The following is a 27,169-nucleotide window of genomic DNA, read 5'->3' on the forward strand; positions in this document are numbered from 1 at the left end:
ATTTGTAATCACCCAATAGAACGATTTCTGTGGTGAGGGAAATGTTCTATATCTGCATTGACCCCAGCATGGTAACCACTAATTAGGGAGCTATCCTGAAAGTCCAAGGTGTAACAATTTGTGATTTTGCTGAAGTATCACTAAACAATGTACACATAGAGCTTGGTATTCACTTACCTATTCCCTGAGCCTAAGAAACCATTAATTCTTTAATAATGATCTCACATTTTATTTGAAATTTTAAATAGAACAGTGGTATAAAGGATTCACAAACAACTTAAGGTATACCCTACTGTACATGTCAAGGATTTATTTATTCCAATATTATAAAAAGAGTTTCAAAAATCCTTGTCCTGTATCCAAAAAGCATTCATTCTAGCATTTTTCCACTTATGGAAGAAATAAAGACACCAAAAGCTTGTAATTAAAACATCTTAATTTGGTTATTAATTTCTAAAAATTTTTTGCAGAAGATACATTCTGAGTAAAATTAAGAGTTTTGGGGCAGTTTAAGAAATAGGGTTTAGGTCCTGTTATTTATATTTAAAGGAAAAAAATAAATGAAATTTATTAATGGTATGAAAAAAAAGTATCACATTTGAAGTATAGTTTTGAAGAAATTTTTGTGATCTACAGTTCAAAGAATATTCCATGACTACAGTCCAACCCTATTGTGTACTATCTTAGAGATTCTCTCTTGGAGAGATAGGAGCTATAGTAAGACGAATTTAAATAGCATCCAACAAACACTTCACTGTATTTGCTTCATATATTTTTATTTTTAGAACAGCATCTGGAATCCGTTTTCTGTTACAATCAGAGAATTCAAGAAACACAAATCTGTAAGTTTTGAATGAGTATGGATTCCTTATAATTCATACTGACTGCCCAGCTGCACTTAGACAGAGACACTACTGATTTCTTTTTTGGAGAAAGAGAAATTTTCTGATTTTCACTATAAGATGCCAGGAGACATTGGTGATATCCTTCAGGCTAAAATGAGGTGAGCTGTGAGTTTTAGGTAGTGCACAGATAGGAGTTTATTGTAGGCTTAGAATATTCCATCTCTTTTTCATCCCTATATTTTAGTGCCTTTTTAGGTTGAGATGTGGCAACTGTACTCCTATCTGATTCAAGACTGAACTTGCAACTGGGCAAATAGAGGTCATCAGAATAATCTCCTGAAACACTTGATTCACAGATACTCACTTCAAATTCATTGTTGTTTTCTTCTCTGTTAGAATCATTGCTCAATTTTTTTTGTCAGAAAGGAGTGAGATGAATACCATCTTTCAAATTAAAATTGTAAGCATCACAGGAAGTGACAGATTCATCCAGCTTTTTTTTGAAACAGTTTTTAATTTTTACATTTGCTCCACTATACTTTGATACAGATTTTTATTTTCTCTATTAGCTTTGCCAGTCTCCTTTTCTTCCTCTGCACCTCTATGCTTACTTTTAGTTTGTACAAACTTATATTCTAAAATGTTTTCTTTTGTTTTAATAGGTCTTCCTGAGTCAGTCAACATTGGTGATAAGTTAATTTGATCCTTACTTCATTGACAAACACTTTGTTCTATGTTTTCAGGTATGTTCATGTTTACTAGTGGGTCTAGACATCTAATTATTTCAGATTCAAAAGGCTGCACTGAGAAATGATTGATTTTAGGGGCACCTGGATGGCTCAGTGAGTTAAAGACTCTGCTTTCAGCTCGGGTCATGATCCCAGGGTCTTGGGATCAAGCCCCGAGTCGGGCTCTCTACTTGGTAAGGAGCCTGCTTCCCTTCCTCTCTCTCTGCCTGCCTCTCTGCCTACTTGGGATCTCTGTCAAATAAACAAGTGAAAAAATTTTTAAAAAAATAAATGACTGATTTTAAAATCATCCAAGGTATTGAACTGACATAGATTGTTAAAATATTTCTTTAAACTTTGATAAACAGATATAGTTCTAGGTAAGACATTATCAGCAGATTTATCTTCATCTGAATCTAAATCAAATCCCAGTCTATCTTGAAAAATAGGTATTTGCTCTTCTATTTGGAATGATTCTCTTTGTCCTGGAAATTGAGCTTCCTAAAGAGGAACTTGTGATATATCCTTACAAATAAATGCCCCGAGTTGTTGTCACTATTGGAGTCCATTCCAGAGGGACATATTTCCTAGTTTTGAACAGTTTCTTCTGTTTGGTGTGAAGTTTTTCTTTCAATGCATGTAGCTGACACGTGAGGTAGTAACATTCTTTCCTCAGTTGGAGGATGATATCTTGGGCTACTCTCACTTTGGATTTTTCATTTTCCAAAGTTAAAACTAACATTCTGTTGTTATCTTGGTAGTTTGTTTTGTTTTGTTTTGTTTTTGCAGTCTAGAAGTGTTAGAGACTATTTGGCATGGTGCAGTCACAAAAGACTTACATTTGCCATCTCTGGCAAATTTTTATTCCTATTCTCTTTCATCCATTTCTTTATGTCTTCAAGACTGTCTTGAAAGGACTTTTTAAGGGACCTTTCCTTGGCCATCTTCTGCTTGCCCAGTACTTCTGCCACAGCTATTGCCCTCCTCCTTACATTCCAAGGTTCTGTGAGGCTGTCCAGCTGTTGTATCCCGTGTTTTGGACCATTTGAGTCTAGGTTCCATCTACTGTCCCTTATCAAAATTTCAATGACATTTTTCCACAGAAATAGCATACAATCTTAAAATTTGCATGTATCTGATAAACATCACGAATACCCAAAACAATGTTGAGAAAGAAGAACAAAACTGGAGGCATCACATTCTTTATTTAAAACTGTATTACAGGGTATAGTAACTAACACAGTATGGTATTGTCAAGAAACAGACACAAAAATCAATGGAGGAAATAGAAAGTTTAGAAATAAACTCACTTGAATTTCATGACAAAAAATTCTATGTATATACAATGGGGAAAGTATAATCTCTTCAGTAAATGTTGTTGGAGAAACTAGACAGCCTCAAGCAAAAGAATGAAACTAGACTATTATCTTACATCATACACAATGAACTCAAATGTTTTAGACTTAAAAGGAAGACCTAAAAATTGAAAACTCCTAGAATAAAATACACACAATAAGCTCCCTTGACATTGGTTCTGGCAACTTGTACCTGACCTAAAAGAAAGGCAAAAAAAAAAAACAAAACAAAACCCACAAATGCACACAAATAAACAAAAGGGATTATATCAAACTGAAAAGCTTCTGTTCAGCAAAGGAAACCATCAAGTAAAATGATAAAGAAATCTACTGAATGATGGGCTACCAGGGTGACTTAGTGAGTTAAGCATCTGCCTCTGCTCAGGTTATGATCCCAGGATCCTGGGATTGAGCCCACATCAAGCCCTGCATAAAGCCCCACATGGGGCTCCCTGCTCAGCAAGAATCCTGATTCTCCTTTTCCCTCTGCCACTTCCCCTGCTTGTGCTTACTTGCTCTATTCTGTCAAATTAAAAATCTTTAAAGAAAAAAAATAGAAACCTACTGAATGAAAGAAAATATTTGCAAGTCATATCTGGTAAAGGATTAATGAAGATAATATATAAAGAACTCACAGAATTCAATAGCAAAAAAAAAAACCTGATTGAAAAATTGTCAGAGGACCTGAGTAGATTTCTTTTTTGCAAATAAGACATCTAGATGACCAACAGGCCTATGAAAAAATGCTCCACATCACTAATTATCAGGGAAATGAAAATCAAATTCACAAGATACCACCTCACATCTGTTAGAATGGCTAGTATCAAAAAGACCAGAAATAATGAGTGTTGGCTGAAATGTGGAGAAAAGGGGACTCTCATGCATTGTTAGTGGGAATTTAAATTGGTGCAACCACTATTTAAAACAATACGGAGTTTCTCCACAAAATTAAAAATGGAACTACCATCTTATCCAACAATTCTACTACTAAGCTTTTATATGGAAAAAAATGAAAACACTACTTCTGAAAGATATATACACCCTTATGTTCATTGTAATATTATTTACAATATCCAAGATTTGGAAATAACCTAAGTGTCTATCAATGGATAAATGGATAACAAAGATGTGGTATATAAATGCAATGTAATAGTATTCAGCCATTAAAAAAATGAAATCTTGACATTTGTGACAACACTGATGGACCTTGAGGGAATTATGGTAAGTGAAATAAGTCAGACAGAGAAAAAACAAACACCATATTTCACTTATATGAGAAATCTAAAACCAAAACAAAATTCACGGATAGGACAGAACTGTGGGTGTTAGAGTGGAGAGGGCTTTGGGTTGGGTGAAATGGGTAAAGGGGGTCAAGAAGTAAAATCTTTCCAATATAAAATACATGTTATGGAGATGTAATGTACAACACAGTAACTGTAGTCAATAACATTGTAGTGCATATTTGAAAGTTGCCAAGAGAGTAAATCCTAAAATTTCTCATCACAAAAAAATTAAAACTTTTTATGGTGAAAAATGATTACTAGGCTTATTGTTGTGATTATTTAGCAGTGTAGGCAGGTATTTAACCATTATGTTGTGTACCTGAAACTAATATAATGTTATATTTCAATTATACCTCAATCTTAAAAAGACCTTCAGGTCAGGGTTAAAAAAATCAAATTACCACCTATACAGAGGAAGAAAGAGCATTTGACAAAATTCCACATGCATTCCTAATAAAACTCTCAATAAATTAAGTACAGAAGGAATGTACCTTAACACAATGAAGGCTAAATATGACAAACCCACAGCTAATATAATACTTCATAGTGAAAAGTCGAAAAATTTTCCACTTAAGAGATCAAGAACAAGATATGAGTGGCCACTCACACCACTCTAAATTATAATAGTACTGGATGTCCTAGCCAGAGCAATAAGATAAAAACAAGAAACAAAAAGCATGTAAATCACAAAGGAAGAAGTAAAATTAACTTTGTTTACAGATGACATGATTTATATATTGAAAATCCTAAACATTCCACCAAAACTTTTAGATCTTATCAATAAATGCCATAACGTTGTGGGATATAAAATCAACATTAAAAAATCAATAATGTTTCCATATACTAACAACAAATTATCTTAAAAAGAAATAAAGAGAACAATCCCATTTATAATAGCTTCAAAAAGAAAATTCTTTAGGAATAAATTTAACCCAAGGAGTGAAAGATCTCTGCACTGAAAACTGACATTGGTGAAAGAATTTGAACAAGACATAAATAAAGGATATATCATGCTCATGGCTTATAGAATTAATATTGTTAAAATATCCCTACTACCCAGTTATCTGCACATTGAATGCCAACCTTGTAAGATTCAAGTAATTTTTTATAAAAATAGAAAACAATCCTAAAATTTATATGAAACCACAGAAGATTGTGAACAGAATATTGAGAAAGAAGAACAAAGCAGGAGGCATTATGCTTCCTGATTTTAAACTATACTATAAATCTATAGTAATCAAAACAGTATACTATTTGCATAAAATAGATACATGGAAGAGAATCAAGAGTCCACAAATAAACTCATGCACATCTGTTCAACTAATATCTGACAAAGGGTTCAAGAACATTTAAAGGTGGAAAGATCATTTTTTCTTTTTTTAAAAGATTTTATTTATTTATTTGACAGAGAGAGATCACAAGTAGGCAGACAGGTTGTGGGGGAGGGGGAGCAGCGTCCCTGCTGAACAGAGATCTCAGAGTGGGACTTGATTCCAGGACCCTGCAATCATGATCTGAGCTGAAGGCAGAGGCTTTAACCAACTGAGCCACCCAGGCACTCCAAAGATCATTTCTTCTATAAATGGTACGGGGGAAATTGTATGTTTACATGCAAAAGCATGAAACTGGACCACTATTTATGCTCACAAAAATTAACTTGAAATATGTTAAAGACTATAGGTATGACCTGAGATCATAAAATTTCTAACAACAACAACAAAAATAAAACCATAAGAGAACACATCTTTGATATTGGCCTTAGAAATTATTTTTGGATATGACACCTAAAGGACAAGCAATAAAAGCACAAATAATTAAGTGGAACTATGTCTAAATGAGAAGGTTTTTTAGTGAAAGCAAATAATCAGATTCAAGAAGATGGTAGTGAAGTAGGAGGTCCACAGGCCCATCTCTTCCATGAACACCACTAAATAACGATAAACTCATCCTGAATACCCCCCAAATTCAGTCTGAACACTGGCATAACAAACTCCACAACCTAAGGGAGAGAAGAGGCCACATAGAAGGTAGGACATACAGGGACTGCTGGTGATGCAGAGGGGAGGAAGCAGTTGGGGAGAAAAAGGGCAAGAGATAGAGGAGCATACTGGCGAATGCACCTGGACAGCATTTCTCCCAAAGCAGTTGGCTTGGAAAGTGAAAGGAGCTGAATTCTCAGAGTCCTTACAACCAGCAGGGCTTAAGGCCTAGAGTTTTAAATGAGAATGGGCTTTGATGGTATTAGCCTGGAGGGCACTGTGCTGCTACTGGAGAAGCCCAAAAAGGAGATTTGGCCAAGCCCTCCTCCAAGCCAGGAACTTAACCAATCACTAAGAGAGAGAGAAGGATCCTGTAGAGCCTTAATCTGGGCATTCATATCCTTTATTAATCCTGTGACATTTTTGTGATAGTCTGGGATGTACATGCAACATTCTGTTTTGATAATTGCGCATGTGCCACCCTGGGCTGCTGTCAGGACATCTGAGGCCATCCTATTTTGTAGGACTGCCTTGCGTATTTGTGAGACTTCGGTATTAAGGAGGGAGATGCTATTTAGTGAATCATTGAGTGCTTTTGTAGTATATTTATTAAGGGCTTCTACATGCCACATGACATCCTCTAGTCCCGCAGATGGAACAAAAATGGATGCTAAGTTATCATTTAAAAACAGATCGCGTCCATCTTTGTTTTAAACTGGGGAGATTAGCTGGAGCTGTAATGGTTTTAGTAACGCGCCCATGAATCCAGGCAAATCCTAAAGTACAGCGACCTATCCATCCTGGAGGAAGCCAGGGCCACAGGTTGGTTCCACATATCCAGTGGGTTCCGTTTGGAGCTGGCCATCTAATGCCAGGTTGCCTTACCCAGTCAGTAGCAAACCAGTCAGTAGCCTGGAGTACTATTACTTGGGAACACATTTCTAGTGATAGCCATCCCAGATATCGTGTGTTATTTGCCCAAGTACCACTTGTATGATTCTTTTGTTCCCAGCATAAAACTGCCTTTTGACTGAGCCATCCAATTGTGGGTGTAAGCCACAGATATGTATCCCAGATTTGATATATACCATCCTTAGTATAGCGATAAGGAGGGTTTCGTAACTTAGGCCCTAGCCGGTGAGTATCATCTTGTGAGCTTGTAAGGTCAGTTAGGATTTTAATAGTTTGAGAATATGAAAAAGGTTGATTATGTCCTGGTGAATCCCATGTTTTACTGATCATGGGCCAGGAAGAAACATTTTGATTAGTAATAGATTTATCCCGGAATGTACTGTCTCCATCTACCATATCTGAAATATAATTTTGCAGAGAATGCCAATCAGTGCCCTGTAAAGGGGAAACCCACCAGGGTAATCCAGATGTACTTGAAATAGGCAAACTTCCACATATCCAGCAATCTGTCTGATTATGTAGTTCAGCAAAATGCTGTGCCCACTGTAGAAAGGAATTGTCAGCTAAGACAGACGAAAGGAAGATAAAGAGAATATATATAACCTTCATTTTTGTTTGAAGAAAAGTTTGAGGTCTTCTATGGGCTCACAGGAGTAAGAAGTCATGTTGGTTTGTTTACTCGGTTCCTGTGGAGGAGGTACAGATTTTATTCTAGATATATGGACCCATGAAGAGTGTCCTTCTAGTTTTACCGCAGTGGGAGTACATAGTATGACCCGATATGGACCTTTCCATTTTGGATGTAAGTTTTTGGTTATATCTGACTTCCAATTTTTTAAATAAACCATGGCTCCAGGATTTACATGGGGTGGGTTTTCAGTTATAGTTAAATCAGGTTTGGGGAGAATACGATTAGCATACTCATTGAGTAACTTATGAATTAAACCAGCTTCCAGTGAATAATTTAGTAAGGCATTAAAATATTTATCTAATAGCAGATCTACAGAAAGAAATGGTCTTCCATAAACTAACTCAAAAGGGCTGAGTCCTATAGGTTGTTTTGGGGCAGTTCTCATCCTGAGAAGTCCTATTGGTAGGAGAGTAACCCAATTTTCCTGGGTTTCTAGACAAAGTTTAGTAAGATGACGTTTTAAAGTATGATTAGCTTTCTCTACCTTTCTGGAGGACTGTGGATGCCAGGCTGAATGTAAGAAATATTTAATTTTTAAGGCTTGGGCTATTTGTTGAGTTATCTGAGCAGTAAAAGAAGGACCATTATCACTTTGAAGAGATTGAGGAAGGCCAAATCTAGGGATAATTTCTCGCAAAAAAACCTTAGTTACTTCTACGGTCCTTTCAGTTTTACATGGAAAGGCCTCAACCTATCCAGTGAAGGTATCAACAAATACTAATAGATATCTATAGCCTTTGCAAGGTGGCATTTGTGTGATATCAAGTTGCCAGTCCTCTCCTGGATAGGATCCACGCCTCTGGACTGGTTTTAAGAGAGGTGGGGGGCGAGGTGCACCCTCCGGATTTACTTGGGCACAGATACTACAGGATTGACACACCTGTTTTATTGTGGTTGTTAAATTTACTCCATCAAATATATTTTTGATTAAATGTTTTAAGGCATCTTTGCCCAAATGAGTAGGCTGGTGCAAGCCCTGTATTATTTTCCATTGACTAATCTTAGGCATAAAGAATTTTCCCTCATCGTTAACAAGCCAGTCTTGTGCATTTTTAGTATACCCTCGCTCCTGAGCAATATGAATTTCTTGGTCTGAATAGACTGGAGTTATGGACTCCATTGGAGTCAAGACTGGTATAAGGCTTAATATCTGTTTACCCTTTGCTGCCTCTTTGGCTGCATGGTCTGCTAGATTGTTTCCTTTAGATTCTAAGGTCATATCCTTTTGATGTCCTTTGATGTGAATCACCGCTACCCACTTAGGCAAGTGTACAGCCACAAGAAGGGCTATGATCTCAGGTCCATATTTGATTGGGGAGTTATGGCTTGATAGCAATCCCCTTTCCTTCCAAATAGCTCCATGGGCATGTAGGACCAGAAAAGCATATTTGGAGTCAGTATAAATGTTAATTCTGAGAACTTCTGCCAATTGAAGGGCACGAGTAAGTGCTACTATTTCCGCTTTTTGGGCAGAAGTATTTACTGGAAGGGGTTTTGCCTCGATTGTTTCAACCAAACTAACTATAGCATATCCGGCCCTTTTTTCTCCCTTATCCATAAATCTGCTGCCATCAGTAAACCAGTTATCATCCGCATTTTCAATATGGGAGTCCTTTAAATCCAGCCTGCTTGAATAGACAAGGTCAACAATCTATGAGCAGTTATGTTCTACGGAAGCAGGATGGTCAGGTACAGGCATCAGAGACGCTGGGTTTAAAGTTTGACAGGTTTTAAGTACTACTTCAGGCATATCTAAGAGCATAGCCTGGTATTTAGTAAGGCTGCCTCCTGTCATCCATTGGTGACCCTTGGTTTCTAAGACACTCTGGACCTGATGCGGAGTCATCACTGTCAGGGACTGTCCCATCGTGAGCTTTGAGGCTTCTTCTACTAGGAGGGCTGTGGCAGCCACTGCTCAAAGACAAGCTGGCCACCCTTGGGCCACATTGTCAAGTGACTTTGAAAAGTAGCCCACCGGCCTTGTTTCATTCCCTAATTTCTGGGTGAGAACTCCCAAGGCTTGGCCTTTCTTTTCTGCCACATATAAAGTAAAAGGTTTCTCTAAATTCGGTATTGCCAAAGCTGGAGCTGACAGAAGTTTAGTTTTTAATGTTTGAAAGGCTGTCTGCTGAGCTTTAGTCCATAACAAAGGTTCCTCATTGGGGCCTTTAACTGAGTCATATAATGGTTTGGCTAAAAGTCCAAACCCAGGAATCCACAGGTGGCAAAAACCTGCCATTCCTAGAAAAGTGCGAAGTTGTTTTTTTGTAGTTGGAGGCTCGAGATCTAGTATGGCCCTTTTTCCATCACTAGATAGAACACGGTGACCAGGCGTTAGTTCATATCCCAAATAGTATACCTTTTGTTGAGAAATTTGTGCCTTATTTAGGGGATATACGATACCCTCTATCTGCCAAAAAGTTAAGTAAAGTTATAGAATTTTCATCAGATGTCTCTTTTGTGGGACTACAGATTAAAATGTCATCTACATATTGAATTATTGTCCCCTCAGATAAGGACACATCACGGAGATCTTTGCTAAGTACAGCTCCAAGTAGATGAGGACTGTTCTTAAATCCTTGTGGTAAGACTGTCCAGGTTAACTGAGCAGCCTGTGAGCTTGAGGGTGAAGTCCACTCAAAAGCAAATAGCGGCTGTGCTTCCTCACTTAATGGGATGTAGAAAAAGGCATCTTTTAAATCAAGTACAGTAAACCAGTTGGCGTCACCACGGACATGGGTGAGAACAGTATACGGATTTGGCACTATAGAATGAATAGGCATTATTGCCTCATTTATGGCTCTTAAATCTTGTACCATCTGATACTCTCCATTAGATTTTTTTACTGGTAAAATTGGGGTGTTATAAGGAGATTGACAAGGCTTTAGTATACCATATTTTAAAAACTTGTCAATAAGCAGTTGTAACCCTGCTCTGGCCTCAGGTTTTAGAGGATACTGTTTCTTATGAGGTATATTGGCTGGGTCCTTTAAGATCACCTTGACGGGTTGGGCTGTAAGAGCCCATCCTGGGACATCACAATCCCAGACCTGTGGGTTTACTTCCTTCCAGACATTGGAAGGAATAGTAGGGTATGGATCAAGCTCTCCAGACGTCAAAGAGAACAAGCCATCCCCCTCTATGGTAAGAGCAAATAGGCTACCCAGTTTATACATTAAGTCTCGTCCAAGTAATGGGGTGGGACAAGACGGAAGGACTAGAAAAACATGAGTTACCAACTGACTCCTATATTTACAGGTTAAAGGCATTGTCTGATGGCATGTTTTAGTTTCTCCCTCTATGCCAACAATTTTAAGGCTAGAAGGACAAGTAGGGCCAGAGTGCGGAACAAGGACAGAGTAAGTGGCTCCAGTATCAATAAGAAAATTGATAAACTTACCTCCTATGTCCAGGGTAACCCGGGGCTCAGTCATCTTGATGACAAAGGGAGCCAGACCACCCTTATGGCCCCTTCATGCCAGTTCCTCCTCCGGCATCGACTCTCGGGGGGGGAAGTGAGTTCCTGTCCTCCTCTCTCTCTGGAGACGAGGGCAGTCTCTCTTCCAATGTCCTGTTTCTTTACAGACAGGACATGGCCCTGGTGGAGAGTGCCTGTTTGGACATTTTCTGCTCCAGTGTCCGATCTGGCCACACGTATAGCATGGGGACTTACCTGGTTCCTTTCCTGCTGCCAGCCCCTTCTTTGGCCCCTGGTTAGTCTGGTGCTGTGGGGAATCTGCAATAGCGGCAGCCATTACTTGAACCTGTATCTTACCCTGCAATTTAGTCCTCCGGTCCTTTTCTTGCCTTGAGGTCACATCTCTATTGTTAAAAACTTCAGTCGCTACCTCTAATAGGCACTGGGTGGGAGTCTGAGGACCTAGAGCCAACTTAGTTAATTTTTGGCGGATGTCAGGTGCCGATTGACTTATAAAATACATGTTCAGTATGGTTATTCCGTCAGGTGAGGCTGGGTCCAGATTAGTGTATTTACAGATGGCCTCTACCAGTCGCCCCTGAAATAGGGCTGGATTTTCATCAATTCCCTGTGTAACTTCCTGGAGTTTGTCAAAGTTTACAGGTTTAGAAAATCCTTTTTTCATTCCTTCTATCAAACAAGTAATCATATGGTCCCGTTTTTCCCTCCCTGAACTATCCTCCTGATAGTTCCAATGTGGCTCAGTGTTAGGGACAGCAATGCCCCCAACTGGGTAATGATTCCTGTCTCTTATTGCCAGTTCATCAGCGAACTCCTGTGCTCCCTCCCAGATTCATCTCTTTTCCTCAGGGGTGCAACAACGAGTTAAAATGATATATATATCCTTCCAGGTCAAATCAAACATAATAGATACTTCCTGAAAACCATCAATAAATTGACAGGGGTTTTCTGAATACCGTCCTAAACGCTGTTTTATCTGAGCCAGATCTGCCGTGGAGAATGGGACATGGACCCTAATTGTGCCTGCTTCTCCACTGGCAACTTCCCTAAGAGGATGCATCCCATACTTAGATGGAGCTCCTGGTAAATAGGGAATCCCACTCCTAGTATGTCCAGCGGGACTAGGGGCAGAGGGTTCTTGGGGTTTATAAGGAGGAGGAATAGCATTAGAGTCAGTGTTCTCTTCTTCGGGACTGTCTGGCAGTTCCCTCAACATCCCGGGTTTGTTGAGAGGAATCAGCCTGTTTAGACAGTCATCATCCAATATATCCTGGGGGGGGAGGGGCCGCTAACCTGACCTAGGGTTAGACACATTCTGCAAGAGGCCCGCAAGTTTGGGTCCTGATTTAGGGCCATAAAGGCTTGGACATATGGAATTTCAGTCCATTTGCCCTTTTCCCTGCAGAAGAGGTCTAACTGATAGATTGACCTAAAATTTAGAGTCCCATTTATGGGCCACTTTTCTCCGTATCCTAAGGAGTAGTGAGGCCATTCAGTATTACAGAAGAAGGTCATCTTTTCCTTTCTTAAAACTTGCAGTTTGAATTGATTCCAGTGGGTTAAGAGGCATCCCAAGGGAGAGTCCTTGGGTACAGAAGAGGAGGATCCCATGATCCTAAAAAGTAAAGAAGGTCCATTACCATAAATTCCCCCAACTCCTGGGTGGCATCCCACACAGGGTATGTCAGAGGTTTCAGGTGTCAAAAGCAACCAGACGCGTCCCTCAAGATATCGCTATTGATCACCATCATGCCTTCCCTAGGAAGGCATTTCTGCCGTTAAAGGCCCTGGAGGGGTGCCGGTGTCCCTCCACTTCCCCATTGCATCCTAGGCTGCAGATGGGTGCCTGGTGAATGGACTAGGGAACTATGCCATCCTAACTCGAAAGGTTGTGCTGTCCTGCCATTTTTAACCCACAAAAAATGCTAGAGAAGTTTTGGCAAGGGGAAATTACCCAATTTCATAGTTTTAGGCAGTTTGTAGGAGACACTGACAAGAAACAGTAAAGACTGAAATCCATCATGGTCTATGCGACATTCCAACACATGTGGCCCTTGCAGCCAACTTCCCTAGGAAATGGTCCCCGGTTGCGTTTTAATTCAATCGGGTACTGGTTTCTGCCGGCTCCCAGTGGAGGTCTCGTGGCCAGAAGTTGCTAGACCAGGGATGTGGAGGGGATCACATTAGATCAATCAGGAGGAAACCTCACACGGGAGTCTTAAGATTGGCAGCCATCCTGGTGACTTAGATGGCTGTCCCATGCCCAAGAGAGACAACTTTCTCTAAGAACAGGAATAGAGAGAGGCCATCAAGTTTCTGGGTACTAACCCAGAAGTTTCCGGCCAGGGTACTAACTTACAGCCAAAAGGCAGACGCTCTCCTCCCCATAGGGTAGCCACCGACTAGAGGATTACAGCCTGAGCAATTGACATGTAAGTGTTCCAGTAAGACCATACTCCTTGAAAAGCCCTGAAATGAGAGTAAAGGAAAAGGAGAGAAAGTACTCACCAATTTTGCACCGAAGCTCAGAGTCCAAATGTAAAGACTCACAAATCTCCTGGCTGGCTCGCCAAAAATGATGAAGTCCCAGAACCTAAGTCAGGTTCGGTGGGGTGAGGTTCGGAGCCGACAGCTAAAGAAAGAATTCTTAAGACATCGCTGGTGCAAAAGGTGGTTTATTAGAGCATGGGGACAGGACCCGTGGGCAGGCGGAGATGCAGCTGCCCTGGGTTGTAAGGGTAGGCATGTTATATACCTTGCGGTTGGGGGGTAGTGGTGAAGGGATGGGAGGTTTCAACAGAATTTTCACATGTTAAGGAGGGCCTATAAGGTGCCGGGGGGAGGCCTTGCCCTTATGGCTTGATCAATGTCATCTTTAGGTCAGCCATTAACATCAAGATAGTTGGGAGATTCTTGGTGGGGTATTATGATCCTGCTATCATTTACATTCCCTTCTACCTCAGCCTCCTCCAGTTTATGGTGGGGAGGGAGACATTAGGGCTTCAGGAACTGAGAGTTATTTGCCTCTGGAAATTTGTGCTATTGATAAGGTAACCTCCCTGTTTAGATCCCTAGGACATCTGTAGAGCAAGGGAGATTCCTGTTCTGTAGGATTGTGATCCCTGCAAGTTAACTATTTATTGTTTTATGGCGGTCAGGGGTGCCTGAGGAATGCTACACATATGGAGGGGAGCAGGTGGAGAGGGGGTGCAAGGCAACAGCTCTTGCTCTGTCTTCAGCCAGCCTCCTGCTCCCTCATCAGTACCATTCTCTCCCACTCCCCACTCCTCAGCATACACCCAGAGCCACTCTCTGATAGCAGCACAGAGCACACACTGGCTGCTTAACTTGCTTACGCCAAGCCACACACCCTGCTCTCTGGAAGAGCTGTCGTTCTCAGTCAAGCTTGCTTCAGTCCCAGCATGGCAGGCCCCTCCCCTAGAACTAGCACAAAATCCAATCCACACCACATCTTCCAAACAGATTCCCAATGCCTCAGTTCTAGTGGAACTAGTATCAGGTCTCATTTCACAAGCAAACCAGAGTACAGCTAGTTAAAACTGGGGGGAGGAGAGGGATGGGGTGGCTGAGTGATGAACTTGGGGGAGGGTATATGCTATGCTGAACGTTGTGAATTGTGTAAGACTAATGAGTCACAGACTTGTACCCCTGAAACAAATAATACACTATATGTTAAAAACAAACAAACAAACAAACAAACAAACAAAAACTCATTACATTCTGACCAAGGAACAAACACTGCCCTCAACAGGCAAGGAGAGCCTCTGTGAATGAGTGGCCTGAAGGGTAGAGCAGCCAAAACACAACAGCAGAGCACATGCAGCACACATCAGAGACTCTTTGAAGCACCAGGTCCTGGATATTACATGGCCTCTTCTTTCTGCCCTTCAGAAGAAGAAAGCATAACTGTTTTTTCTAATACATGGTAGAAGAAGGCAGAGCCTTAGACAAAATGCCAAGAAAAGAAATTTATCCCAGATGAAAGAATAAGTTAAGACTATGGCCAGAGATCTAAGTGAAATAGATATAAGTAACACACCTGATGGAGAATTTAAAGGAACAGTCAAAAGAATAATCACTGGGCTTGAGAAGAGAATAGAAGATATCAGAAAGACCCTTACCACAGAGATTAAAAAAAAGTTTAAAAAATCAATCAGAGGAGTCAAGATGGCGGAGAAGTAGCAGGCTGAGACTGCTTCAGCTAGCCGGATATCAGCTAGATAGCTTATCTAAAGATTGCAAACACCTGAAAATCCATCGGCAGATCGAAGAGAAGAAGAACAGCAATTCTGGAAACAGAAAAACAACCACTTTCTGAAAGGTGTTTTCCTTTTTTTTTTTTTAAATTCTTTTCTTTTCTTTTCTTTTCTTTTTCTTTTTTCTTTTTTTTTTTCTTCCTTTTTGAACCTCTTTTTATCCCCTTTCTCCCCCCTCACGATTTTGGATCTCTTCTAATTTGGTTAAAGCATTTTTTCCTGGGGTTGTTGCCACCCTTTTAGTATTTTACTTGCCCCTTCATATACTCTTATCTGGACAAAATGACAAGACGGAAAAATTCAACACAAAAAAAAGAACAAGAGGCAGTACCGAAGGCTAGGGACCTAATCAATACAGACATTGCTAATATGTCAGATCTAGAGTTCAGAATGACAATTCTCAAGGTTCTAGCCGGGCTCAAAAAAGGCATGGAAGATATTAGAGAAACCCTCTTGAGAGATATAAAAGCCCTTTCTGGAGAAATAAAAGAACTAAAATCTAACCAAGTTGAAATCAAAAAAGCTATTAATGAAGTGCAATCAAAAATGGAGGCTCTCACTGCTAGGATAAATGAGGCAGAAGAAAGAATTAGTGATATAGAAGACCAAATGACAGAGAATAAAGAAGCTGAGCAAAAGAGGGACAAACAGCTACTGGACCACGAGGGGAGAATTCGAGAGATAAGTGACACCATAAGACGAAACAACATTAGAATAATTGGGATTCCAGAAGAAGAAGAAAGAGAGAGGGGAGCAGAAGGTATACTGGAGAGAATTATTGGGGAGAATTTCCCCATTATGGCAAAGGGAACGAGCATCAAAATTCAGAGAACGCCCCTCAAAATCAATAAGAATAGGCCCAGACCCCGTCACCTAATAGTAAAATTTACAAGTCTCAGTGACAAAGAGAAAATCCTGAAAGCAGCCTGGGAAAAGCAGTCTGTAACATACAATGGTAAAAATATTAGATTGACAGCTGACTTATCCACAGAGACCTGGCAGGCCAGAAAGAGCTGGCATGATATTTTCAGAGCACTAAACGAGAAAAACATGCAGCCAAGAATACTATATCCAGCTAGGCTATCATTGAAAATAGAAGGCGAGATGTAAAGCTTCTGGGACAAACAAAAACTGAAAGAATTTGCAAACACCAAAACAGCTCTACAGGAAATATTGAAAGGGGTCCTCTAAGCAAAGAGAGAGCCTACAAGTGGTAGATCAGAAAGGAACAGAGACCATATACAGTAAGTCACCTTACAGGCAATACAATGGCACTAAATTCATATCTCTCCATAGTTACCCTGAATGTTAATGGGCTAAATGCCCCAGTCAAAAGACACAGGGTATCAGAATGGATAAAAAAACAAAACCCATCTATATGTTGCCTCCAAGAAACTCATTTTAAGCCCAAAGACACCTCCAGATTTAAAGTGAGGGGGTGGAAAAGAATTTACCATGCTAATGGACATCAGAAGAAAGCAGGAGTGGCAATCCTTATATCAGATCCATTAGATTTTAAGCCAAAGACTATAATAAGAGATGAGGAAGGACACTATATCATACTCAAAGGGTCTGTCCAACAAGAAGATCTAACAATTTTAAAAATCTATGCCCCCAACGTGGGAGCAGCCAACTATATAAACCAATTAATAACAAAATCAAAGAAACACATCAACAATAATACAATAATAGTAGGGGACTTTAACACTCCCCTCACTGAAATGGACAGATCATCCAAGCAAAAGATCAGCAAGGAAATAAAGGCCTTAAACGACACACTGGACCAGATGGACATCACAGATATATTCAGAACATTTCATCCCAAAGCAACAGAATACACATTCTTCTCTAGTGCACATGGAACATTCTCCAGAATAGATCACATCCTCGGTCCTAAATCAGGACTCAACCGGTATCAAAAGATTGGGATCATTCCCTGCATATTTTCAGACCACAATGCTCTAAAGCTAGAACTCAACCACAAAAGGAAGTTTGGAAAGAACCCAAATACATGGAGACTAAACAGCATCCTTCTAAAGAATGAATGGGTCAACCGGGAAATTAAAGAAGAATTGAAAAAAATCATGGAAACAAATGATAATGAAAATACAACGGTTCAAAATCTGTGGGACACAACAAAGGCAGTCCTGAGAGGAAAATATATAGCGGTACAAGCCTTTCTCAAGAAACAAGAAAGGTCTCAGGTACACAACCTAACCCTACACCTAAAGGAGCTGGGGAAAGAACAAGAAAGAAACCCTAAGCCCAGCAGGAGAAGAGAAATCATAAAGATCAGAGCAGAAATCAATGAAATAGAAACCAAAAAAACAATAGAACAAATCAACGAAACTAGGAGCTGGTTCTTTGAAAGAATTAATAAAATTGATAAACCCCTGGCCCGACTTATCAAAAAGAAAAGAGAAAGGACCCAAATAAATAAAATCATGAATGAAAGAGGAGAGATCACAACTAACACCAAAGAAATACAAACTATTATAAGAACATACTATGAGCAACTCTACGCCAATAAATTTGACAATCTGGAAGAAATGGATGCATTCCTAGAAACATATAAACTACCACAACTGAACCAGGAAGAAATAGAAAGCCTGAACAGACCCATAACCAGTAAGGAGATTGAAACAGTCATTAAAAATCTCCAAACAAACAAAAGCCCAGGGCCAGACGGCTTCCCGGGGGAATTCTACCAAACATTTAAGAACTAATTCCTATTCTCCTGAAACTGTTCCAAAAAACAGAAATGGAAGGAAAACTTCCAAACTCATTTTATGAGGCCAGCATCACCTTGATCCTAAAACCAGACAAGGATCCCACCAAAAAAGAGAGCTATAGACCGATATCCTTGATGAACACAGATGCGAAAATACTCAACAAAATACTAGCCAATAGGATTCAACAGTACATTAAAAAGATTATTCACCACGACCAAGTGGGTTTTATTCCAGGGCTGCAAGGTTGGTTCAACATCCACAAATCAGTCAATGTGATACAACACATCAATAAAAGAAAGAACAAGAACCATATGATACTCTCAATAGATGCTGAAAAAGCATTTGACAAAGTACAGCATCCCTTCCTGATCAAAACTCTTCAAAGTGTAGGGATAGAGGGCACATACCTCAATATCATCAAAGCCATCTATGAAAAACCCACCTCAAATATTCTCAATGGAGAAAAACTAAAAGCTTTTCCGCTAAGGTCAGGAACACGGCAGGGATGTCCATTATCACCACTGCTATTCAACATAGTACTAGAGGTCCTAGCCTCAGCAATCAGACAACAAAAGGAAATTAAAGGCATCCAAATCGGCAAAGAAGAAGTCAAATTATCACTCTTCGCAGATGATATGATACTCTATGTGGAAAACCCAAAAGACTCCACTCCAAAACTGCTAGAACTTATACAGGAATTCAGTAAAGTGTCAGGATATAAAATCAATGCACAGAAATCAGTTGCATTTCTCTACACCAACAGCAAGACAGAAGAAAGAGAAATAAAGGAGTCCATCCCATTTACAATTGCACCCAAAACCATAAGATACCTAGGAATAAACCTAACCAAAGAGACACAGAATCTATACTCAGAAAACTATAAAGTACTCATGAAAGAAATTGAGGAAGACACAAAGAAATGGAAAAATGTTCCATGCTCCTGGATTGGAAGAATAAATATTGTGAAAATGTCTATGCTACCTAAAGCAATCTACATATTTATTGCAATTCCTATCAAAGTACCATCCATCTTTTTCAAAGAAATGGAACAAATAATGCTAAAATTTATATGGAACCAGAAAAGACCTCGAATAGCCAAAGGGATATTGAAAAAGAAAGCCAACGTTGGTGGCATCACAATTCCGGACTTCAAGCTCTATTACAAAGCTGTCATCATCAAGACAGCATGGTACTGGCACAAAAACAGACACATAGATCAATGGAACAGCATAGAGAGCCCAGAAATAGACCCTCAACTCTATGGTCAACTAATCTTTGACAAAGCAGGAAAGAATGTCCAATGGAAAAAAGACAGCCTCTTCAATAAATGGTGTTGGGAAAATTGGACAGCCACATGCAGAAAAATGAAATTGGACCATTTCCTTACACCACACACAAAAATAGACTCAAAATGGATGAAGGACCTCAATGTGCGAAAGGAATCCATCAAAATCCTTGAGGAGAACACAGGCAGCAACCTCTTTGACCTCTGCCGCAGCAACATCTTCCTAGGAACAACGCCAAAGGCAAGGGAAGCAAGGGCAAAAATGAACTATTGGGATTTCATCAAGATCAAAAGCTTTTGCACAGCAAAGGAAACAGTTAACAAAATCAAAAGACAACTGACAGAATGGGAGAAGATATTTGCAAACGACATATCAGATAAAGGACTAGTGTCCAGAATCTATAAAGAACTTAGCAATCTCAACACCCAAAGAACAAATAATCCAATCAAGAAATGGGCAGAGGACATGAACAGACATTTCTGCAAAGAAGACATCCAGATGGCCAACAGACACATGAAAAAGTGCTCCATATCACTCGGCATCAGGGAAATACAAATCAAAACCACAATGAGATATCACCTCACACCAGTCAGAATGGCTAAAATCAACAAGTCAGGAAATGACAGATGCTGGCGAGGATGCTGAGAAGTGGGAACCCTCCTACACTGTTGGTGGGAATGCAAGCTGGTGCAGCCACTCTGGAAAACAGCATGGAGGTTCCTCAAAATGTTGAAAATAGAACTGCCCTATGACCCAGCAATTGTACTACTGGGTATTTACCCTAAAGATACAAACGTAGTGATCCAAAGGGGCACGTGCACCCGAATGTTTATCGCTGCAATGTCCACAATAGCCAAACTATGGAAAGAACCTAGATGTCCATCAACAGATGAATGGATCAAGAAGATGTGGTATATATACACAATGGAATACTATGCAGCCATCAAAAGAAATGAAGTCTTGCCATTTGCGACAACATGGATGGAACTAGAGCGTATCATGCTTAGCGAAATAAGTCAAGCAGAGAAAGACAACTATCATATGATCTCCCTGATATGAGGAAGTGGTGATGCAACATGGGGGCTTAAGTGGGTAGGAGAAGAATCAATGAAACAAGATGGGATTGGGAGGGAGACAAACCATAAGTGACTCTTAATCTCACAAAACAAACTGAGGGTTGCTGGGGGGAGGGGGTTTGGGAGAAGGGGGTGGGATTATGGACATTGGGGAGGGTATGTGCTTTGGTGAGTGCTGTGAAGTGTGTAAACCTGGTGATTTACAGACCTGTACCCCTTGGGATAAAAATATATGTTTATAAAAAATAAAAAATTAAAAAAAAAAAAGAAAATTTGCAAGCCAGAAGAGAGTGCTGAATAGAAAACATCTACAGCCTACAATGCTCTATCTGGCAAGGCTACCATTCAGAATAGAAGCAGAGATAAAGAGTCTCCCAGACAAATAAAATCTAAAAGTGTTGTTGAGCACTGAATCATCTCTGCAAGAAATATTAAAGGCATCTTTGAGTGGAAAGGAAGATCAAAAGTGATAAAGACAAGAAAAGATCAAAGAAAATCTCCAGAACCAACAACAAAACAAGTAATAAAATGGCACTAAATGCTTATCTGTCAATCATTACTCTGAATACAAATGGATGAAATGCTCAAATCAAAAGACATAGGTTGTCTGAATGGATTAAAACAAAACAAAACAACAACAACAAAAAACAAAACTCATCTATATGATGCCTACAAGAGAGTCACTTTAGACCTAAAGACATGGCATCTTGAAAGTGAGATGATGGAGAAATATTTATCATGCAAAAGGATATCAAAAGAAAGCCAGAGCAGCCATACTTATCTCAGACAAACTGGACTTTAAAACAAACATTGTAACAAGAGACAAAGCAGGACACTTTATCAGATAAAGGAGACAATGCAACAAGAATATCTAATAAATGTAAATATTTATACCCCCAACATGGGAGCACCCAAATATATAAAACAATTAATAACAAATAAAAAAGGAACTCATTGATAATAATACAATAATAGTAGGGGACTTGAACACCCCACTCACTTCAACGGACAGATTACCTAAGGAGAAAATCAACAAGGAAACAATGGCTTTTAATGACAACCTGGACCAGAAGGTCTTAATACATATATTCAAAACATTCCATCCTAAAGCAGCAGAATACATATACTTTTCAAGTGCACAAGGAACCTTCTCCGGACTAGATGACATACTAGGTTGCAAATCAGGCCTCAACAAATACAAAAAGATTGAAATCACACTATGCGTCTTTTCTGACAGTAATGCTATGAAACTTAAAATCAACCATTAGAAAAAATCTGGAAAAACCACAAGTACATGGAGGTTAAACAAAATGCTAATAAACACTGAATGGGTCAACGCCAGGAAATCAAATAAGTAATACGAAATACTTGGAAAAAATGAAAATAAAACCAAAACTGTCCAAAACTTTTGGAATTCAACAAAAGCCTTCCTAGGAGGGAAGGACAGAGCAGTAACAGCCTGCATCAAGATGCAAGAAAAATCTCAACTGAAAAACCTAACCTTACACCTAAAGGAGCTAGAAAAAGAAAAATAAATGAAGCCTGAAGCCAAAACAGAAAAGAAGTAAAAATAAAGATTAGAGCAGAAATAAATGATTTTTAGTTCTATAAGTAAAAAAAAAATATAGGAACATGGGTGGCTCTTGATTTCAACTCAAGTCATGATCTCAGGGTCCTGGTATTGAGCTCCACAAGGGAAATCAGCCCTCAGTGGAGAGTCTGTTTTAGGATTATCTCTCTCCCTTTCCCTCTGCCCTCCTCCAGCATGTGAGCACACACTCTCCCTCTCAAATAACTAAACCTTAAAAAAAGGAAACTAAAATAAAAACAAAAGCAAAAACAAAACAAAAACAAACAAACAAACAAAAAACCAATAGAAATGATCAATGAAACCAGGAGCTGGTTCTTTGAAAATTTTAAGAAAATAGATAAACCTTTTGCCAGGCTCATTCAAAAGACAAGAGAAAGGACCCAAATAAATAAAATCACAAATGAGAGAGGAAAAATAACAAGCAAAGCCACAGAAAGAAAAAGAATGATTAAACAATATTATGAAAAACTGTATGCCAATGAATAGGAGAACCTGCAAAAGACGGATATATTCCTAGAAATTGGATAAATTCCTAGGAACATGTAAACTAGCAAAACTGAAACAGAAAGAAATAGAAAACTTGAACAGACTGAAAACCAACAAAGAAATTGAACCGTTAATCAAAAAACTTACAAAAAACAAAAGTCCAGGGCCAGAATGCTTCACATATGAATTTTAACAAATATTTAAAGAAGAGATAATACTTATTTTTCTCAAACTGTTCCAAAAACAGAAAAGGAAGGAAAGCTTCCAAACTCATTCCATGAGGCCAGCATTACCCTGATATCAAAACCATATAAAGACTCCTCTAAAACAGAGAACTGTAAGCCAATATCCCTGATGAGTATGGATGCAAACTTTCTCAGTAAATACTTGCAAACAGAATCCAAAATACATTTTTAAAAAATCATTCACCACAACAAAGTGGGATTTATTCGTGGGCTGTAAGTTTGGTTCAATATTCGCAAATCAATCAACATGATACACCAGATTAATACAATTAAGGATAAAAACCATATGATGTTTCAGTAGACACAGAAAAAGTATTTGACAAAGTGCAACAATTCATAATAAAAACCCTCAACAAAGTAGGTTTACAAGGAATGTACTTCAACGTAATAAAGGCCATATATGAAAAACTCACAGCTAATGTCATCCTAAATGGGGAAAAACTAAGAGCATTTCTTCTTTAGTCGTGAACAAGACAGGCATGTCACTCTCACCACAGTTATTTAACAGTACCGGAAGTCCTAGACTTAGCAAATAGATAACAAAAAGAAATAGAAGATACCCAAATCAGCAAAGAAGAAGTAATACTTTGACATGATTTCTTTTTTTTAAGATTTTATTTATTTATTTGACAGAGAGAGATCACAAGTAGGCAAAGAAGCAGGCAGAGAGAGAAGAGGAAGCAGGCTTCCTGCCAAGCAGCTAGCCCAATGCGGGACTCAATACCAGGACCCTGAGACCACCACCTGAGCTGTAGGCAGAGGCCTAAACCACTGAGCCACCCAGGCGCCCTTGACATGATATTCTATATAGAAAACCCAAAAGACTCCACAAAAAATTGCTAGAACTAATGCTGTGATTCAGTAAATTTGAAGAAAAGAAAATTAGCACACAGAAATCTGTTGCATTTCTGTATACTGGTAGTGAAGCAATGGAAAGAGAAATTAAGGAATCAATCCCATTTACAATTGCACTAAAAAAAGTATCATAGCTAGGAATAAACATTACCAAAGAGGTAAAAGACCTGTATTCTGAAAGCTTTAGAAGACTGATGAGAGAAATTGAAGAGGACACAAAGAAGTGGAAACTTTCAATGTTCATGGATTACAAAGACAACTATTTTTAAAATGTCTATTCTACCCAAAGCAATCTACATATTTTATGCAATCCCTATCAAAGTATTAACAGCATTTTTCATAGACCTAGAAAAATAATGAAATTTGATTGAAACGCCAAAAGTCCCCAAATAACCAAAGCAACCTTACTTAAAAAAGAAAAGCAGAAGGAGGCATCACAATTCCTGACTTCAAGTTATTTGACAAAGCTATAGCGATCAGAACAGTGTGGTACTGGCACAAAAATAGACACATAGATTGATAGAATAGAACAGAAAACCAAGAAATGAACACGGAATCATATGGCCAGTTAATATTAAACAAAGCAGGAAAGAATATCCAATGTGAAAAAGGCAGTCTCTTCAAAAATTGGTGTTGGGAAAGGTAAACAACAATATGCAGAAGAATGAAACTAGATCATTTTATTACACCATACACAAAAATAAATTCAAAACAGATAAAAGACCTCAATGTGAGACAAGAATCCATCAAAATCCTAGAGGAGAACACAGGCAGTAACCTCCTTGACCTTGGCAGCAACAACTTCTTGCCAGACATGTCTCTAAAGGCAAAAATGAACTATTGGGACTTCATCTAAACAAAAGCTTCTGCACAACAAAGGAAACACTCAACAAAACTAAAAGGCAATCTATGGAAAAGGAGAAGATATTTGCAAATGTTTTATCAGATAAAAGACTAGCATCCAAAATCTATAAAGAACTTATCAAACTCAACTCCTCCCCCCAAAATATCCAGTCAAGAAATGGGCAGAAGCCATGAACAGATATTTCTCCAAAAAAGACATACAAATGTCCAAAAGACACATGAAAAAATGCTCAACATCACTTGGCATCAGGGAAATACAAATCAAAACTACAATGGTATACCACCTCATATCAGTCAGAATGACTAAAACTAACAACTCAGGAAGCAACAGATGTTTGCAAGGATGCAGAGAAAGGGGAACCCTCTTACACTGTTGCTGGAAAAGGAAATTGGTGCAGGCACTCTGGAAAACAGTATGGAAGTTCCTCAAAAAGTTAAAAATTGAGCTACCTTATGACCCAGTAATTGCATTACTGCATATTTATCCAAAGGATAAAAAAATAGTGATTCAGAGGAGCACATGCTTCCCAATGCCTATAACACCAACGTCCACAATAGCCAAACTATGGAAAGAGCCCAGATGTCCATTGATAGATGAATGGATAATATATAGTGGAATACTATTCAACCATAAAAAAGAGTGAAATCTTGCTATTTGCAATGCAATGCAATGATGTGGTTGGAACTATATAATATTATGCTAAGTAAAATAAGTCAATCAGAGAAAGACAAATATCATATGACTTCACTCATATGTGGAATTTAAGAAATAAAATAGACAAGGTACCTGGGTTGCTTAGTTAGTTAAGTGGTTACCTTCAGCTCAGGTCATGATCCCAGGGTTCTGGGATTAAGTCCCACATCAGGCTCCCTGTTCAGTGGGGAGTCTGTTTTTCCCTCTCCCTTTGCCTGCTGCTCCCAGTGTTCATACTCTCTCCCTTTCTCCCTCTTTCTGTTAAATAAATAAATATTTTTTTTAAAAAAAGAAGAAGAAACAAGGGTGCCTAGGTGTCTCAGTGGGTTAAAGCCTCTGCCTTCAGCTCAAGTCATGATCTCAGGGTCCTAGGATCGAGCCCCAAATTGGGCTCTCTGCTCTGTGGGGATCCTGCTTCCCCCTCCCCCTCTGCCTGCCTCTCTGCCTACTTGTGATCTCTCTCTCTCTCTGTCAAATAAATAAAATCTTTAAAAAAAGAAACAACTGAGGGTTGCTGGGCGGAGGGGGGTTGGGAGAAGGGGGGTTGGGGTTATGGACATTGGGGAGGGTATGTGCTTTGGTGAGTGCTGTGAAGTGTGTAAACCTGGCGATTCACAGACCTGTACCCCTGGGGATAAAAATACATGTTTATAAAAAAAATAAAAAAGTTAAAAAAAAGGGGTTATTTCCTCAATACATAAAATATTCATGCAATTAAACAGGAAAAACAGATGAACATAAGGGAAGGGATGGAAAAATAAAATAAGGTAAAAATAGAGAAGAAAGCAAACCATGGGACTCTTAACTATAGGACAGAAACTGAAGGTGGCTGGAGGAGAAGTAGGTTGGGGGAATTGGGTGATTGGGTGATTGGGTGATGGGCATTAAGGAGGGCACTTGATGTAATGGGCACTGGTGTAATGATGTATCATTAAATTCTACCCCTAAAACTAATAATACACTATATTTAACTAAATTGAATTAAAAAAAAGTTTTTAAAGATAAAAATAAAAAGGTGACAAAAAAAAAAGAAAAAAGAGGAAGAAAAAATCAGTGGAATTAAAAAGGGAACCTATGAAATGGGAGAAAATATTTATAAACCACATATCTGATAAGGGGTTATTTCCTCAATACATAAAATATTCATGCAATTAAACAGGAAAAACAAATAATAAACAATATCTGAGATTAACTGATTTAGAAATAGACGTAGGTCCTAAGTAGTCATTTTTCCAAATAAAGTATTCAAATGGCCATCAGACATGAAAAAGCGCTATCACTCATCATGAGGGAAATGCAAATGAAAACATAATGAGATATCACTTCACACTTACTAGAATAGCTTATGAAAAAGACAAAAGATAATACTGGCAAGGAAATGAGGAAGAGGGTACCCTTGTACACTCATACTAGGCATGTAAATTTGTGTAGGCACCATGAAAACAGTGTAGAGGGCTTTGAAAAATTAAAAATCAACTTATCATATGATCCAGCCATTCTACTTCTGGGTGTATATACAAAGGAAATTAAACCAATATCTCAAAGTGATCTCTGCATCCCTATTCTCACAGCAGCAATATTTACAATAGCCCAGTCATGAAAACCTAAGTGTTCATCAGCAGATGTTTGGATAATGTAGGAGATAGATAGATGATAGATAGATGATGATAAATGATAGATGCTAGATAAATAGACAGATAGATAGATATGGAATATTATTCAGCCAGAAGAGAAGAACCTGCCATTTATGATGACAGGAATGAATATTGAGGATGTGATGCTAAGCGAAATGTCAGAGAAAGACAAATTCTGCATGATCTCATTTATAAGC

General features: G+C 38.8%; 1 pseudogene; it reads right to left on the minus strand.

Moving 5' to 3' along the window:
• Positions 1-825: 825 nt before the first annotated feature.
• Positions 826-2,517, minus strand: LOC116582272 (annotated as a pseudogene).
• Between the last annotated feature and the right edge of the window lie 24,652 nt (positions 2,518-27,169).

Source organism: Mustela erminea, chromosome X, assembly GCF_009829155.1.
Source record: "Mustela erminea isolate mMusErm1 chromosome X, mMusErm1.Pri, whole genome shotgun sequence".
NCBI classification, from domain to species: domain Eukaryota; kingdom Metazoa; phylum Chordata; class Mammalia; order Carnivora; family Mustelidae; genus Mustela; species Mustela erminea.